We start from the raw sequence: 12879 nt of genomic DNA, 5'->3' as shown, positions 1-12879 counted from the left end.
CGAATGGCAGTGAGTTTCTCTGGATCCATACGAAGCTCCGTGCCCGAAATGATGTAACCAAGAAATGGAATAGAAGGGACCTCAAAGGTACATTTGGAAATCTTGCCATAAAGATGATTCTCTCGCAAACGAAGAAGTACCTCTTTGACCTGTATTCTGTGCTCTGTGAGATTCTTAGAAAATATCAGAATGTCATCCAAATATACCACTACACATAGGTATAGCATATCCCGAAAGACTTCATTAATGAATCCCTGGAAGACGGCTGGGGCGTTGATGAGGCCAAACGGCATTACCAGATACTCGTAATGCCCGTCCCTGGTATTGAAGGCCGTCTTCCATTCGTCCCCCTGTCGGCTACGTATCAAATTATAAGCTCCCCTTAAATCGAGCTTAGTGAAAACTCGGGCTCCGCAAACTCTATCAAAAAGCTCCGTGATGAGTGGCAAAGGAAACTTATTCTTAATGGTGACATCATTTAGACCACGATAGTCAATATATGGTCTCAGCCCTCCGTCCTTCTTCTTCACAAAAAAGAAACCCGCCCCCGCCGGGGAGGTAGAGGGGCGGATGAATCCTTTCTGCAGTTTAGACTTGATATAGTCCGACATAGCTTGGGTCTCGGGTAATGATAAGGGATAAGTGTGACCCCGAGGTGGCCTTTTCCCCGGAATGAGCTCAATGGGGCAGTACCAGGGTCTATGCGGTGGTAACTGATCAGCCGCCTGTTCCGAGAACACGTCCAAAAACTCCCGATAGGCCTCCGGAATGAGCCCTTCATCTGACTTGGAAGATACACAGAGTGGGTAGACAGGAGTGAGACAATTTGAATGACAAAATGGACTCCAAGATGTTATTTGTGTCGAACTCCAGTCGACGTGAGGGTTGTGAAGTTTAAGCCAAGGAAGGCCAAGAACCAGATCGTGTGGCATCTCCCGAATCACTAGGAACTCCAGGTGTTCTTGATGCAGAGCTCCCACTTGCAGCTTCATTGGTACAGTACAACTTGAAATCAGACCGTTAGAAATTTGGGTACCGTTGATAGCAGTCAACGTAATAGGTCGCTCGACCGACCGTAACTGAAAACCCAGATTCTGGGCACAGTAAAGGAAAATAAAATTCCCTGCTGCCCCAGAGTCCAGCAGAGCCTTGACGGGTTTGGCTATAGACTCAGAAAACAGAGACACGGAGAGTAAACAGTCAACTGTCGGAGAAGGTTTAGAAGAAACCCCTAGCTCGACTCCTCCGGAACAAGCTAGGACTGCCCGTTTCCCGGGCGAGACTTGCAAAACTTGAGAAAATGAGTCGCGGCTCCACAGTAGAGGCAGAGTCTACCCTCACGACGACGCTGACGTTCTTCTGGGGACAGGCGAGATCGATTAATCTGCATGGGTTCGTCAGGACTCGGAATAACAGTTTGCTTAGACGGAAGAGATCGGACCCTTGACCGATCTGACCGACTACGTTCGCCACCTCGTTCCTGCATGCGAAGATCCACCTTTACACAGAGCGCGATCAACTGTTCTAAGGAATCTGGCAAATCTCTAGTGATCAACTCGTCCTTTAGACGATCGGAGAGTCCGTTCCAAAAGGCAGCCCGGAGGGCATAATTATTCCAGCGCAGTTCTGAGGCTATAGTCTGAAAATTAATCACATACTGTCCCACTGAACGAGAGCCTTGTCGGACATGGAGCAAGTCTGCAGAGGCAGCGGTCGTCCTGCCGGGCTCATCAAAGATCCTGCGGAATGACGTACTGAAATTGATGTAACTGGAAACCAATGGATCAGATTGCTCCCATAACGGAGACACCCAATCCAACGCTGAACCTTCAAGCAAAGAAATAATGTGTGCCACCTTGGACCGATCAGTAGGGAAGTTATGTGAAAGGAGTTCAAAATGTACCTCGCACTGATTGAGAAAACCACGGCAATTCTTTGGATTCCCATTATAGCGAGAAGGAGTAGGGAGCTGAAGGCGTGACCTGGTTCCAGAGAAGGATGGAACATTACTAGAGACAACCACTGGAGCGGGTACTGGAACTGGGGCCGGCACTACTGAAGCCAGAGAAGTCTGAATTTGATTCAGCCGGCCAGATAATTCCTGGAGATAATGCATCACCTGGCCCTGTGCTGCTTCCTGACTTTCAACTCGGGAAACCAAATCCTGCATGGTACTTGCCTCTGGGCTCCGATCCCCCGGGTCCATGAGGCCTGAGTATACTGTCACTGACCTAGGTTGGGGGTGTTGTGAACTCGGGGGTTCTTCCGATGGTAGGGAAGAGGAACCACAGTTAGGTCGGGACAGGGATGGCCTGATATAGCTCTTCTTCATACAGGACTCTGACAGTAAGGCTTGGTGAAATATTGAAGAACTTTATTGCAGGAAGGGAGCAACACAATGTCACATAGCAGAGAAGAAACGTATGGGGAAATGTCCAGGCCTATAGAAGAACTTGTAAGCAATGTTGAAGATACTAGTAAATAAAGTACTTGTGAATGATGGTAAAAGATACTGGTGACTGAAGAACTTGTGAGTGAAGTTTTTAAAGACACTGATGATTTGAAGAACTTGTGAACGGTGTTTAAAGACACTGATGATTTTGTAGAACTTGAGAGCGGTGATTAAAGACACTGATGATTTGTAAAACTTGAGAGCGGTGGTTAAAGACACTGATGATTCGTAGAACTTGAGAGCGGTGGTTAAAGACACTGATGATTTGTATAACTTGTGAGCGGTGGTTAAAGACACTGATGATTTGTAGAACTTGTGAGTGGTGATTAAAGACACTGATGGTTTGTAGAACTTGTGAGCGGTGGTTAAAGACACTGATGATTTGTAGAACTGGAGAGCCGTGGTTAAAGACACTGATGATTTGTAGAACTTGAGAGCGGTGGTTAAAGACACTGACGATTTGTATAACTTGAGAGCGGTGTTTAAAGACACTGGTAACTTGCAAAACTTGAGAACGGTGTTTAGCCCGCAGCCCACGCTGACTCCAAGAAGCACTGGTGACTGAGCCGCAGAGGAACACACCAGCCGCTGGGAACGCTGGAAACTGTGCAGCAACTGGCACCTGGAAACACTGGGGTACAACTGCAGAGAGATTCGCCGGGAACAAGAGCACTGGCATCCACTTCAGGGGAAAAGACGATACTCAGGCGCCAAGGCTCTGCCCGGCGTCTGACTTTGAATCTCCCGCCTCCGCTGGATTGGCGGAACAGTCTGATGACGTCCCCTGCTCCCCGCCCACGTGATGCCGGGTGTCATGGCGGTGCCCCTGCCCCGGGGAACCGCGCCAGCCAGACGCCGGAGCCCGTGTGTGATACGCTGGTAAAACACTATGAATAATAGTGGGTATCACGTTTGTAAATGGACTTACTTGCTCTAGTACTGCAGGGGTTAACACTTCCCCTACTGGATGATGCCAGCAGCCTATTAGGGAAACACTAGGACCCAGAAGGATGACAGCCACAGCGCCTGGAGAGTGGAAAGATCCAGAGCCCCAGCAACAGGCTGACCTGTGAACTGAGGAAGGGGAGGAGCCTGTGGGGAGAGAAGAGAATGCTGAGTGAGGAGACAGAGCCAAGCTGAGTAGAGCTGCCTGGGAGCTGGCTTGTACCTGAGAGTGCTGACTAGAGGAGTGGGGTGCAGCTGTGGAAGGACAGCAGGAAGCTCCAGTGACTGGAGAGATCCCCTCAGCCACCAGGAGCCGCAACACAGGGACAGAGAGTGGTGCAGACATCACAGTGTGACCAGCCAGGCACTAACACCCCAGGGTAAGCTCCTGTAAAATCAGAGGGAGGAGAGAGCCAGCAACAGACAGACCCTCAGGAAATCCCCAGCCTGATACCTGACAGCCAACCTCCTAAGTGCCCAGTCAGTCAGTGTGAGCCAGAAGGAGAGAGAGGCCAGATAGAGCAGGAGCTAGAGACTCTCTGTTGAACTTTTACTAAGGGGCAGCTGGGTAACCCCCACATTGGAAGAAAGGCATTCAGCCAAGTGTGATACAACAGACTGTCAATGGGAAGTATAATCCCTCTACTGCAACTGACATCCAGCTGCTATTGAGAGTAAGAAACCAACAACCCATTCCTTATCACACAAAGTGAGAGACTTGGACAGTGATATAGTTATTGTCACACCCTGCAGGTTGCATTACAGACTGTAGTGAGGGGACATGAACTCACCAAACCAGGAATTGTACTACTTCCATTTGGCTTTCCTAACAAAGAGAGACATATTGCTTTGCTAACTAAAAATGCAACCGCCACCTGGAGGACACTAGAAATATTGCCAAGGTTCATTTATTTAATATTGTACTACATGCAAAAGTGAGTACTACATGTGCAAAGGTGTGCTTAACCGTGAAGTGTTATGTAACTAACTGGCGTTACCAGAAAGATATTACTGTAGCAGTTAGGATTGTCATGTGTTTTACCTGATTTGGTGCCATTGTGTATGTTAAACCGTTTTCTTTCAAAAACAGCAGTGACAACATTGTTCCTTATAATAAAATACCAGTCACTGTTCTAACGCGTGGTGACATGTTTGTTGGGATGTTTGGGGGTCCTGATCTCTCTGCCTAGTCCCCGAGGAAGCCTGAAGAGAAAGTGTACAGAAGGCCAAGGAAGAAGATCAGGAAACGCAGGTACCACTCGATCCACTCATACACCGCCACTCTATCACTAGTGGCATATCACAATTTGGCGTCACGAACAGGATCGGACATGGAACTGCGAGGAAGCAACCCGGTCACAGACGACATCAGGATCAGGGCTCTAAGTGACAAGATAACAGAGGCGATGCAAACCCTAGCCCACATGGAACAGGTGTGGAATAACCTTGAGCAGAATCAACTAAGAGCTGAGTGCAGAGATTGGCGACAAGATCGAGGAGGAAGAAACAGGTCGCAATGGGACCGTCCAAGAGAGCCAGACCGACGCCCCACCAACCTATTTGACTCACTGGGACAACCGATATGTCGACGATGCAGACGAAGTGGGCACATTGAATGGAACTGTCGACAGCCTTCAAGAAGAACGGAGAGAGTACGACCACCCAGGAAAAGACAACCAAGGGATACTGGTACAAATACAGTAGTGCAGAACCAGGTTAGCGTGTGCGGCATATTATCTGATGGTGATGTTCAGCAAGCCAGCGCACGAAGAATTGCAGGCAAAGTCATGTGGTTCAGTGTATCACATGGCTATGGTTTTATAAAGCGAGTGGACACTAAACAAAGAGTATATGTGCACTATACCGGCATTCAGAAGACCAACCAGAAAGAGTGCTTCCGGAGTCTGGGAAGTAATGACATGGTCGAGTTTGAATTGGCGAATGGGAAGAAAGGCATCAAAGCCATTAACGTGACTGGTCCTAGTGGTGTTCCAGTAAAAGGCAACAAATATGCGACAGATCGCAATAAACATTGGTGCTATCCGCGTTATGGAGGTCCTCCACGCAACTGTCAGGGAAATGACCAATACTGCGAAGGTGGAGAGAGGATGAGAGTAGTCGAAAGTGTCACTGAGAGAAGGAACGCTGTTTCTCCACAGCCTGAACAGAGAGGCGGAGCGAATCCGGGAGAAGGTCAGAGTGCAGAAGAAGGGGCTAAACGTCAAAATCCTTGCCGGATGTGTGGTTGCCTACCATCTGACCAGAGGAGACCAGAGAAACCCAGACGGCAAGAACCTGGCATCCGAGTGCAGAGTGAATCATTGAGGAAAGTAGACGAAGCAGAGGTGAAGGGACAGAGTGAAGTAGTGCAATTGAGCTTGCAGGAGGCAGTCAGTCCCAAGCCAACTCTAGAGCCAGTGCGTGAGATCACACCGAAAGTGGAAGACACTGATTCTGCTACGGCCGACTCAAGTCAGACGGACTCAAGTACCACTGACGAGAAAGGAGACACTGAAGAAGTGATTGAAATGGTCATGACAGAGAGATTGGGGCCCCTTAAGCCCCAAACCACAGATTTGGTTACATCACAGTACAAATCTAATGTCCCTGTGGAAACCCCTTGTGTGGGCGAAAAGCCCATGTCGTATCTGTATCCAGAGAGGTATGGCCCTGCTAGCGAGTATAGTACCATAAGTGGTGAAGAGTTCAACGCCATGTTGCAGCAGGCTGTCTGGAGGTCTAGAAAGCGTAATAAAGGTATCCCACATGTTCAATGTAGACAATAGCCTGTGATGTAGAGTGAAGTCTATATCTACTGTATGTACTTACCTCTTGTTCAAATGTTTAATTTTTACATTGAAATGTTAAAAGAGACTTGTCCGGGACTTTGAGTATCTGTTAATTGCGTGAGGACACGCAAAGTTCTAGCGGGGGAGTATGTGATACGCTGGTAAAACACTATGAATAATAGTGGGTATCACGTTTGTAAATGGACTTACTTGCTCTAGTACTGCAGGGGTTAACACTTCCCCTACTGGATGATGCCAGCAGCTATTAGGGAAACACTAGGACCCAGAAGGATGACAGCCACAGCACCTGGAGAGTGGAAAGATCCAGAGCCCCAGCAACAGGCTGACCTGTGAACTGAGGAAGGGGAGGAGCCTGTGGGGAGAGAAGAGAATGCTGAGTGAGGAGACAGAGCCAAGCTGAGTAGAGCTGCCTGGGAGCTGGCTTGTACCTGAGAGTGCTGACTAGAGGAGTGGGGTGCAGCTGTGGAAGGACAGCAGGAAGCTCCAGTGACTGGAGAGATCCCCTCAGCCACCAGGAGCCGCAACACAGGGACAGAGAGTGGTGCAGACATCACAGTGTGACCAGCCAGGCACTAACACCCCAGGGTAAGCTCCTGTAAAATCAGAGGGAGGAGAGAGCCAGCAACAGACAGACCCTCAGGAAATCCCCAGCCTGATACCTGACAGCCAACCTCCTAAGTGCCCAGTCAGTCAGTGTGAGCCAGAAGGAGAGAGAGGCCAGATAGAGCAGGAGCTAGAGACTCTCTGTTGAACTTTTACTAAGGGGCAGCTGGGTAACCCCCACATTGGAAGAAAGGCATTCAGCCAAGTGTGATACAACAGACTGTCAATGGGAAGTATAATCACTCTACTGCAACTGACATCCAGCTGCTATTGAGAGTAAGAAACCAACAACCCATTCCTTATCACACAAAGTGAGAGACTTGGACAGTGATATAGTTATTGTCACACCCTGCAGGTTGCATTACAGACTGTAGTGAGGGGACATGAACTCACCAAACCAGGAATTGTACTACTTCCATTTGGCTTTCCTAACAAAGAGAGACATATTGCTTTGCTAACTAAAAATGCAACCGCCACCTGGAGGACACTAGAAATATTGCCAAGGTTCATTTATTTAATATTGTACTACATGCAAAAGTGAGTACTACATGTGCAAAGGTGTGCTTAACCGTGAAGTGTTATGTAACTAACTGGCGTTACCAGAAAGATATTACTGTAGCAGTTAGGATTGTCATGTGTTTTACCTGATTTGGTGCCATTGTGTATGTTAAACCGTTTTCTTTCAAAAACAGCAGTGACAACATTGTTCCTTATAATAAAATACCAGTCACTGTTCTAACGCGTGGTGACATGTTTGTTGGGATGTTTGGGGGTCCTGATCTCTCTGCCTAGTCCCCGAGGAAGCCTGAAGAGAAAGTGTACAGAAGGCCAAGGAAGAAGATCAGGAAACACAGGTACCACTCGATCCACTCATACACCGCCACTCTATCACTAGTGGCATATCACACGTGGACCACCGAAGGCGGAGGCGGCAACACCGACCAGCAGGCACGCAGGGGTAAGCGCGGTGAACGCCACCTCTGGCGTGTGACAAAATGGTTGGACACAAATGGGGTTAGTTTAGTTAAAATCATTTGGAAAAACGGAGTGGAGTGGGAATTAGGGGCATAGATATTACAGACAGTATATCGAGAAGTAAAAAGGTTAAGGTCTACTAGAAGATATCTGCCGTCAGGGTCAATGTCGGTATGTAGTATTTCTATTGGAAGTTGTTTTCTTGCCAAGAGTACAAACCCTCTAGCCTTAGAAGTATATGGGGCAGCCGCAAGAACCATCCATCCGAGGGTGGACAACTTCTCTATTTCTGGATGCAACAAATGGGTTTCTTGTAATAGCACTAAATCTAGATACAACTTGTTTAAATAGAGGAGTAGCTTTTTCCGCTTAATCGGGGAGTAAATACCTCCCACATTCCAAGAGCCCACTTTAACTGAAGCCATATATCACAAAACACATGTCATAGACATCTGACTCAGACCTCCAGGCAAACAAAACAATAAGAGACAGAATGGGAAAGAAGGGGAGGGAAGGAAAAAGAAAGTAGCAGAGAAGGAGCATTAAATATGCTCCAATAACAATTCTAATACGGTAAGAACAACTTCCCAATTCACATATCTAAGAAAAACAGTCTATAAATTCTTGGAAGGCGGGGCTCCCAGCCTAATCTGCCTTAACTTGCAGTTGACAGGAGGATAGTTGAACAATGTACAATGTCCCATGTGCCGAGACAAAGAGGACAGGGGCCATATTTAGGTGTCATCTTCCGCCATAGGATGGCTTTGCTCCTGCAGAAATGCTGCTGCATGAGTAGCTGAAGTAAAATCCTTGAAAAATGAACCGTTGAAGATTCTCAGACGAGCCGGGTAAAGGAGGGTGAGTTTTCCCCCCCAATCCCCCCAGAGCCAGCTGTGAGCATACCGGGGTAAATGCTTTGTGAGCTCTCGTTAATTCAGGAGAGTAGTCCTGAAAGATAAGAAGTTTGGTATCATTCCACATGAGGTCTTTTTGCCGTCTAGAGGTGGACGAGATGGTTTCCTTATGTACAGTATATAGTTCAGGCACTTGAACAGAACGACTCGAAGTCTAGAAGAAGGAGAATTACATATTTGTCCCGTTCTGTGGGCTCGCTCAATCACAAGATCCGAACAGACATCTTGAATTTCAAGTAGTTCAGGTTGGGTTTGTTTTAGGAAATAATATAAAGCTGGCCCTTTAACCACTTAACTGACAATTTATTTCGCCGTAAACCGCTCCGAAATTGACGTTTTTTTTTAGGAGTGAATTAGGTGAAGAACATTAATTTAATCCTATCCCAAATGACTTTAGTTAAAAAAAAGGAAAAAATATATTTTTTATTATTATTTCCCCCCTCAAACATTGAAACATCGATCGGGAACATTGTGACAATCGGAATATCGGGAACATCGTGACAATCGCAGCTTTCATTTTGAATGCCGGGACAGACTGCAGGTATACAGGGGGGTCTGGGGGTGGCTTGGGAGGGTTCATTTACACTCCCCAGCAGCTGACATTGTCTGCAGTCGCTGGAGGGGGGGGGGGGGATCCTACCATGTTGACCGATCAGCAGCAGCAGCACGGCAGACACAGGGGGAGAGTGCAGGGAGGCAGGGGGACCTTCCGGTCTCTCTGACCGCAGCAGCAGAGGGAAGTTTATCTTCCCTGCCGCTGCTAACACTCTCTATCTAACTGGTTGCATCCTGTGTGACCAGGTCAGATAGAGCACTTGCAGGCATGGTCACATCTGATGCAACCATGCCAGGCAAGTGGTTAAGGCAGGCATGTCCAAACTGCGGCCCTCCAGCTGTTTTATAACTACGTATCCCAGCATGCCCTGACACCGTTTTGCTGTCAGAGAATGCTAAAGCTGTGTCAGGGCATGCTGGGATTTAGTAGTTTCACAACGCAGCGGCAGGGAAGATAAGCCACAGTTTGGACATGCCTGGGTTAAGGGATTCTGGTAAACCCACTACCCTCAAGTTGTCTCTGCAGGAAATATTCTCCAAATCGTCCAGTTTTGAACAGACCTGCATGTCAGATTGTTTCAGCTGAGCAGTTAAATCTTGCATGGATGAAGTGGCTTGAGAGTTTTCCCCAGCAGTATGTTCAACTGCCAATACCCGCTTGGCAAGTTGTTTGCACTGGCTCTTAATGTCAGTAACTGCCTGTTGCAGAGCAGCTGCATTAGCTGTGGCTTGCTCCTTCAGCATGGGCTGCACTGTCTGCCTTACAGCCAGCATAGGTGAGGGGAGAAGGGGAGAGCGAAGCGGAGGCATGGTGGGCCTTAGCGGGGGCTGCAGAAGATGGCCTGGCCTTAGCGGAAGCAGTAGCAGGTAGGATTACCTGGGAGATGCTGATAGTGGATACTTCCATCCCTATGTCAGTCCCGGTGGCCATTTTGTGAGCCGTGGTCTCCCTCCATCCATGGTCGCGGGTGTTTACCGGGCATCTGGCTGGACAAAAATGTGTCCATATGGTGCCCGTGATGCTGCTGCAGCCCGGCAGAGGAACACTGGACTGATTGGGTGGACCGGGAAGGTCCTAGCTTGGTAAAGTGGGCAGACGGCAACAGAGCTGATGAGGAAGCTGCCTTACATCAGCGGCGACGGAACCGGAAGTCCGCTTTAAAAGATTTTTTTTTTTTTTTACATCAATAAATTTTATTGAATTTTATAGTAAATGCAAAAAGAAAAAAAAAGGGGGGGGGGGGTACAGAAGAAAAGAAACAGGGTGGGGAGGGATGTACATGTCAACGAAATGCAACATACATACATTTGAGACAGTTAACATATCGCCAAGCAGGTATTCAGGTATCCTAGCCATATTAACAGATGAAAATGTGAAGGGCTAGTTCGATAGGGTTTTGCCTTTAGGGAGAAAGCAATTGATAACATTATACACATAACCGCCAGAACAAACCAAAGGGATAGTATCAGAGATGGAGCATCAAGAAGTAGAAGGCTCATCATTCAGACTAAATTGTAAAGGGGATGTCTTCCCTGGGTGTGATATGAGAGCGGAACCTTCCCCCTCCGTGACGTATTCATGCCAATGGAACCATCGCATAATGGGAGAGGAAGCAGAGGAAGAATAAGGCACACATTCGGTTTCCATGATATAGTGGAAATGAACTTTATGAAACACTTTTAGAGTAGGAGGGACTACCGCTTGTTTCCAGGCTTGGGCCAAGGTTGCCCTTGCTGCTATACAAATGTGTCCCAATAAGTACCTTTGGGAGGCTGAGACCTCTAGGGGATACATATGTAGGAGAGCTAAAGTTGGGGATGGGCTTAAAGATAGACATAGCACTTTATTTATCAGCGTAAATACTTCTGCCCAGAAAGTATGAAGAAGAGGACACGACCAGAAAATGTGATACAAATGTCCTATTTCTCCGCAATTTCTCCAACATAGTGGTGAGCAGGAGGGCCAAAATGTGTGCAGTCTGTCCGGGGTCAGGTATAACCTATTCAATAATTTAACATGCATTTCTGAATGGTTTAAGCAGCGTGACATGCGGAATGTTAATCGATATAATTGCTCCCATTGTGTCTCTGCTATGGAAATACTTAAGTCTCTCTCCCATCGCTTCTGAGCATTAGATTTTTGGTATGGGACCAATGAGATGAGTGTATTATACCAATAAGTTATATCTTTAGTTGATGTAGGCAATATCACGCGGGATAGGATAGACTGAGCTAGAGAGCTGGGGGGAGTTTGTACAGTGGGTAGACTCTTAAACCAGTGTCTGATTTGGAAGTAGTGGAATAGTTCAGTACTCGGGAGGGAGAATTTATCCTGCAATTGGGCAAATGAAATGAAGGCAGTTCCATCTAATAAGTCTCCAAGGGTATGAATATTACATGCATTCCACGTAGAGACATGTAAATTGGGAATCAATTTACTCACTGCTTTAAGTGAAAGGGCAGTGTAGGGGGTAGTATTGCCAGGGAGCTTACTCATCAAACTATCCCATATTCGTAAAGAGGAAGCTGTAGAGGGGAGAATGGGCAAGTCATTGGGACGTAGGGCTTTAGGAGTCCACAGCAAATCTGCTAATGGGTATTTTGTACTACCGTCATCCTCAATGTGGGCCCACAAGGATATGGGGTTGGAGGAGTTCCAAGATTTCAGTTGGGCAAGCACACACGCTTCCTGATACATATTTAGGTCGGGTAATGCGAGACCTCCCCTGTGTCGAGGTAGTATCATTCTAGCATGTGCCAATTTTGGGGGGTGCGATTTCCACAGATATTTTGTCAAGACAATTCTACATTTATCGAGATATGGTTTGGGGAAAGTATAAGGTATAGTGCGAAATAGATACATAAGTTTGGGTAATAGGGACATTTTAAAGGCAGCCAACCGACCCAGCCAGGATATTTCATACAAGAGCCACGAGGATGTCAGGGTCTGGAGAGTGAGTATCAGGGGAGGAAGATTTAAATCGAAAACAGTAGAGGAGGTAGGGGGAATATGTATCCCTAGGTATGTAAGTGAGTTAAGTTTCCAGTTGTATGGATATTGAGATCGGAGAGCAGCCGTGAGTGTATCGGGTAAGTGGACAGGTAAAGCGTCAGTTTTAGTTGTGTTCAGTTTGTAGTATGAGGCCTCACTGAAGCCGTGTAATATCGAATGTAGATGCGGGAGAGAAGAGGAGGGTCGAGATACAAAGAGAAGAACGTCGTCGGCAAAGAGACACAACTTATGGGAAAGTCCCCCATGGGTCAGGCCGGGGAATGCAGCATCCGCTCTGATTTTAGCCGCCAGGGGTTCAATGCCAAGAGCATATATCAAAGGTGAGAGGGGGCAACCTTGGCGGGTTCCATTAGTGATTGGGAAGGCGTCCGACAAGAATCCATTGCTTAATACCCTTGCTGACGGTAGAGTGTACAATGCTAAGATTGACGCCAGAATCTGGGCTGAGAAGCCAAATTTAACTAAAACAGTACGCATGTACAGCCAATTTAACCTGTCGAACGCCTTCTCAGCATCCAACGAAAGTAACAAAAATCCCTTGGTGTCAGAGGCCCTATCAATTAAATTGAAGACCCTGCGGGTGTTGTCAGAGGCCTGTCTTCCGGATACGAA

This window comes from Pseudophryne corroboree, chromosome 9, assembly GCF_028390025.1.
Source record: "Pseudophryne corroboree isolate aPseCor3 chromosome 9, aPseCor3.hap2, whole genome shotgun sequence".
In the NCBI taxonomy this organism is placed as follows: domain Eukaryota; kingdom Metazoa; phylum Chordata; class Amphibia; order Anura; family Myobatrachidae; genus Pseudophryne; species Pseudophryne corroboree.
Note: the sequence above shows the minus strand (reverse complement) of the source record.